This window comes from Marmota marmota, unplaced genomic scaffold, assembly GCF_001458135.2.
Source record: "Marmota marmota marmota unplaced genomic scaffold, marMar, whole genome shotgun sequence".
Lineage (NCBI taxonomy): Eukaryota > Metazoa > Chordata > Mammalia > Rodentia > Sciuridae > Marmota > Marmota marmota.
This window is the reverse complement of record NW_025999977.1, coordinates 16,925,423-16,931,422: the sequence shown is the minus strand read 5'-3', so window position 1 is coordinate 16,931,422 and position 6,000 is coordinate 16,925,423. Positions and strand designations below refer to the sequence as shown.

At 34.5% G+C, this 6,000-nt stretch overlaps 1 long non-coding RNA gene across 1 annotated transcript in view; it reads right to left on the bottom strand.

The window, feature by feature from the left end:
• Window positions 1–583: 583 nt before the first annotated feature.
• Window positions 584–6,000, bottom strand: part of LOC125617170 — a 69,906-nt gene continuing 64,489 nt past the window's right edge. The window contains exon 3 of the long non-coding RNA XR_007348072.1: window positions 584–3,214. This is a non-coding gene — a long non-coding RNA (uncharacterized LOC125617170). The remainder of the gene's footprint in view (window positions 3,215–6,000) is intronic.

Here is a 6,000-nt window from a genome sequence, read left to right as displayed (position 1 = left end):
GCAATAAAACTTTTAAAAACAAAAAAACATAATTGCTTAAGTTACAAATGTATACCTTTTATTAAACAGCAGATTAGATACGGCTGATAGGGCTGAAGAGAACATTAATGAGCTGCAAGTAAGTTTGAGAAAATTGCTGAAATACTGAAAATTGAAAAATTGCTGAAATAGTGAAAGACATTGAAAATACGAAAGACATTAGAAACACAGTAGATAGAATGCAAAATCTTTAAAATGTCACCACATTCTCGGGAAGAAAAGAGTTGAAGAAAGAAAGCAGTAGTAATCATGGTGATAGTTAACAGATAATTTTGAAAAATTGACGAAAAAAAACCAAAAACACGACTTTACACAGCATGCATAGCATACTCCATGAAGAATAACATTTTAAAAATTCACACATAAACATGGTGTAAAGTTATCATAAAGCTTAAATAGCAAAGAAAGGATATTTAAAAGCAGCGAGAGAGAAAAGATAGAAATCCAAACAGCTATTAGTTTTATAGCTGATTGCTCAACAGCAACAGTGGAAGCCCCAAAACAGTACTATTATGTCAAGACCTAACAAAGAGTAACTATCAACTAGATCTTTTTAAAATGCTAAAGAATAAAGAATGGAGACATTTTCAGAAAACTGAATTTAATATACATATATGGTACATATATAAACACAATTAAGTTTCATATGGATTTATACATATGAAATACATACACCTCTAACAGCTCTATCAATAGAACTTTCTGTGATGATAAAAATGTTTTATATTTGGGCTAACATTATCATTAGTTACATGTGGCTATTAAAATAACCATTAAACTAAATTTTTAGTTTAATTTAATTTTAATTCATTTAAATTTAAATAGTTACATGTGGTTGGTAGATAGCACAGTGGCCAAAACTGTTATAGATTGATGGAAGAAAAATAGAGAAAAATTCATTGAAATTGAGCAGTGGTCTAGCTGATAAAATTTTGCTTTATTTATAACAATGTTTACCAAATTTTCTACAATAAGCATGTATTCCTTTTATAAAGTCAAAATTATTGATAAAATATATATTTCCTAATATCTAATTTGAAAGAAGTAGTTTATTTCATAGAAAATATTTTTGAATTAAATTCTTGTAATATAGAAACTGAACTAAGACAATACTTCAAAGTACTTGAAAAAAGTTTTGCAATGGAGACTTCATTTTAATTTAAGTAAATCAGTTTATTTTTCATGTAGTAAAATCAGTAGTTTCTCTATACCAATATTTCATACTGCAATGGATTTAGGTAGGATTATTTGTAAGAAATGTAAGAAAAGACATTCCATCTCAGAGATATAATGAATTACTCTGAAAGGGTAAAAATAAGTTAAATGTTAAAACTTTCACTCATTTGTCTATTGTATATTACAATTTTAAAAGGAAAAGAACTTTATATTTGTGGTTGCAGACAATTTAACAAATATTCTAATAAAGTAAAAAGTAAAATAATCTAATGGACCTAAATTGAAATGAAAAAAAAAAAGGATTAACATCATGTTTTTAGAAAACTGGGAGGATTTATTATAAATTCTTCCTATTTGTCTATGACCTCCTTATCAGCCCTCCCCCATATCAATTTGCTTGAATTAGCAACAGTAAGAATTCTCTTAATGGGCCCCATTAGTGCTTACAATATGTAGTGTGAATAATACATTTGAGACATCAGCATTCTGGTATCTAGGCTGTAGCTTAACTCTGATTTTAGAAAGAATGCCAATCCCATTCATTTTATTGTTTCAACAGCTGTTTGAAAACAGAGTGGGGGAAAAATTAGCTATTTTCAAATGTCAGCAAACCTGGGTAACTCTAAATGTTTAGAGCTGTCAGTACCCGTTGCATCACAGAGGTTTAATTCAGCAGTATGGGAATACATGGGCGTCATTGCCAGTCAACAGTTCAGACTTTACTAATACAAATTGAATTCTACTTAGTGCATCCTTTAGTACTAAAATATCGCTACTAATTAACCATGTGCAAAGACAAATCTTGGGTATATTAAATACTATTCATATGATTAAATTAGAAAGTTTTGGTTTGAGATATAACAGATCATTTTAATGCTAATCATGTTTTTTCAAATCATAATGTACATTGTTTTTAAAGTGGAGGACTTAGATGCTCTCTATCCCTAAGTAGTCCACAATTTGACAGGAAAGTAAGACATTATTAACATGTCTAATGTGAAATTCTAAGGTAATAAAACAACTGATGTTATGGTAGTATAAACAGTGTAGTAAAAATCCTAAAATTAAAGCCCAGTATTATGTGTTACCTTGACATCTGGGCTTCAAATGGCTTAAATACAAATTCTCCTCCCCTCCAACTCTGCTCCCATGAGAAAAGTCCCCTAACCAAAGAGACCTCCTTTTCAAGGGACTTAGATGTGCTTCCTCCTTATCACTGAGTAGCAGGTTTCAGTTCCCTGCCAACCTGCAGAATCATTCAAACAAGCTAGTCACATCCTCTGATGGAAACCAGGGTTCAAACCATCTTGATACTACAAAGCCTGTTTTCCACAGCCTCTGGCTGTTCATTCGTTGTCAAGGGTAACCCTCATGTGGCCTTGTGTGTAGTATGCTCATCCCCTCTGCTATGAATATGTGACTAATAAAGTGCTGCCAATTTCTTCTTCACAGTATTGAAAGTCATGTGTTTGGCCATCCCCATAAACTAGGGCAGGAATCTCTCCCTCATAGATGGAGTGAATGTAGCCTGTTCTAATCAGGGTATCTCTTAATATGATAAGAGTTCCAGTTTTAGAATAAGAAGGGAAAAAAATTTTTATAGTTTTGTAAAGTAGGTTGGTCTGGATGAAGAATGGTATTAGGGACTGGTTATGCATGTGGCTTTGGTCTTATTTCAGGGGTTCTCTGCTAAAAGAACATATTGAAAAGAAATGATGGCAAATAGCAAACAAAGCTCTGATTTCCATAGCTAGAGAAAGATCCAGTTCAACAATAGAAAACTTAAGTGAAAGCTAGATCACAGAAACTGAATTAGCATAGGAGGCCAAAGTGAACCTTCTTATTTTCTATACCTTCTCTCTTGAATTCTGTACCCTCTCTCCAAGTAGCTACATACCTGTGAATGAGTGGTCCATTAGCTCTCCCATGCTGCATGCAGGTAGACAGAATTGACATGGTGAGGCCAGCTGAGACAGGCCCTGCCTACTTTGTCCAATCCCTAGAGAAAGGAAGTACAAGGAAGGCAAGGTTGTAGAGCATGCCTAAGCACTGAGTGCTATTAAAGCCCAAAGTCTATCAGAGTTCAATTCTGACAAGCTGATTAGCAAGATTTTTCTCCAGTGGAATGGAAGTGGGTGGTGAGAGGGATGCCACAAAGGGAATAACAATTTCCTTCTAACCCATGAGCTAAGGCAAGGATAAGTTCCTTTCCCCAAATTGGATGGAAAGTATTCCAGATAAGTTTAACTAGATCAACAAACAGAGTAAAGCAGAGACAAGGATGGTTCGTGGGAAAAGAATGCACTGTTTGGAGAAAAGGATCCAAACTGGGGACCTGTTGGCTTTTCTGAGAGTTCAAAGTCCAAAGAAAAATGAGGACTGAACAAGAAAAGTTGCAGTTTGAAAAAAAAATGAACCCTTTTGCTCAACTCTAAGGTCTCCAGCTATACTGGTGAGACTGTCTCTGGTACCTTTAACTTCCAGAGAGCAGGGAGATACCAGTGGGTTGGTAGAAGAACAGAAGACTGCATAAAACTTACTAGATGTTTTTGCCATTCATTTGGGAAGTAGCCACTGAGAATCTGCCAGGTACAACAGAGCAGAGAAAAGTAATCTCAGCTTTCAAAACAGTTATATTCTGATGTTAATGCTGGGGGAGAACAAGTGAATGAGCACTTACTATATGCCAAGCACCATAATGTGGACCATCTTATTTGATCATTACAAAAGCTGAGGAAGTCAGATAGTACAGTTTTCACCATTTTCCAGATAAGGAAATATGGGAAAGACATTGTTTAAGGTCTTGTGGCTAAGAAATGGCTCCAGTTCCCGTTCCTGGCTTATAACTACAATGCTATAGTCCTTCAAATACTGAATGAGAAGCAAAGAGGATATTAAAAATAGGAAGCAAAAATTTGGTTCAATTTATATTCAAGTCAGAAAAAAAATTGTAATGAATCTAGGTAACAACACATAATAACTTTCATAGAGAAGATAAAAATAAAAAGTTTAAAAAGAGTAGAAACCATAAGAAGTAACATAAGTCTCGCATTACCAAATATTAATAGAATTATAGAAAAAATGTCTGTTTTATAATTCCATGAAGTATGCCCAAGAAAAATTATATGTCTTCTATATATTTTAAGTAACCTCAAGTATTCATTAGGAAAACAACATACTTAGAATCATTCTATTTCCCTATTATTGAGGCTTTGTGTTGTCATCCAAAATAATCAAACCACAACCAAATTGGAGCAAAAGTCTAAAATTAGTTACTTGGTCCTAACTTCTGTACTACTTAGGCCCATGTTTAGAGAAATAAGATTTTGGAGTAGATCATGTTGTGCATGGGTGGGCTTCTCAAACTAATATTCTTACAGAGATGAAATCTGGTTTAAAGTGAGAATTAACAGCAGGGTCAACAAACAAACAGAATCTAAAATATAAACAAAAAGCAAGTAAGAGTTTTGCAGGGGTGGCTGCCACCAAATTGCATACAGATGGAAACTATATTTTATAAAAAGGGAGTGGACTTCTCTTATGAAGTGAATCCCAAGAGGGTGAGGTTGGGACACTAGAACAGTCCAGCAATTGGATTTAATAAATACGATGCTTTGTAATTATTAAGCAAGGGCAGTTTAACGAAGCACTTTTTCACATGACTGCTTCTCTAACCTTGCTGAGAGAGGGTAGGTGTTGGCATCCCAGTGTGCAGACAAAGACTTGCCATGGGTCTCCTGAATGGTAAGCAAAAAAGCAAGCCTCAAATCTGCAGTTCCAATGCGGAAATCCTTTGTTCTTTGCAGTGGCCTAGACAACAGTGACCTGCTAGGCTTCCCTGCAGTCCCCAGTGAGGTTGACTAGCCATGACACAGATGAATCAAGGATAGAGATACCTCCCATATCTATGCTCTCTATAGCAAAAAACTGTAGAAATGCCACATTTCTTTTGGATGCTGCTTTACTTCTCTTTAAATATAAAAAAAAATCCTGTAATATTTCTTTTCCTGAATCTTACAACCCATTATTAAAGCCTCAAAGTTTGGCAGAGAACACAATGAAAAGGGAAGCTTAAATCAGGTAAGTAGTTTGCTTCCAGGCTTACCGTAAGAGGATTAAAAACATGGCTAAGTTTCCAAACTCTGGAAAAGCTTATAAATGCTGCAGTAATTAACTATAACTCGAAACACATAATACCATTATAATTACATAAGGGAAAAAGTGTAGGTTAGAAGAATAGTTTAAAAGTGATGGCTCGTAAAAGCATTCTTTACCATACTGTTTTGAAGACAGTGACTTCAGATTAGGAGGTATTTGAGGTAAACTAAACTCCCTCACTAATTAAAAGTGTTGTAATACTTTTCTATTAAAAACCTCAACTGTGATTTCTTTTTAGGCATATTCAAGTTTTTAGGTCAGAACCCTCATTTTTCTTCAAATGTAATCTTAACATCTCTGGGTTCTTCATTTGTGCTACAGAAGGAAAGCATTTTTTAAAAAAAAATTTATCATAGGTCTATCCATACATATCACAGTTCCAAATCATGGCGCCACTTAAGTCATGAGTTGGAGTCATGGTGGTTGGTGATGATGTGCTTATTCTTAGAAAGTTATTGTTTCTGCTTTATCAAATCATGGAACCTAACATCATGCATTTGCCAGAATGCATAAGGTATGGTGACATTTTAAAAGCAGATGGGGGCACATTCTCTCCCTTTGCACCCACTCCATCACTAAATAATAATAATATTCTCCTCCCCTATTGTGACCTTTCTGTATCAAAGT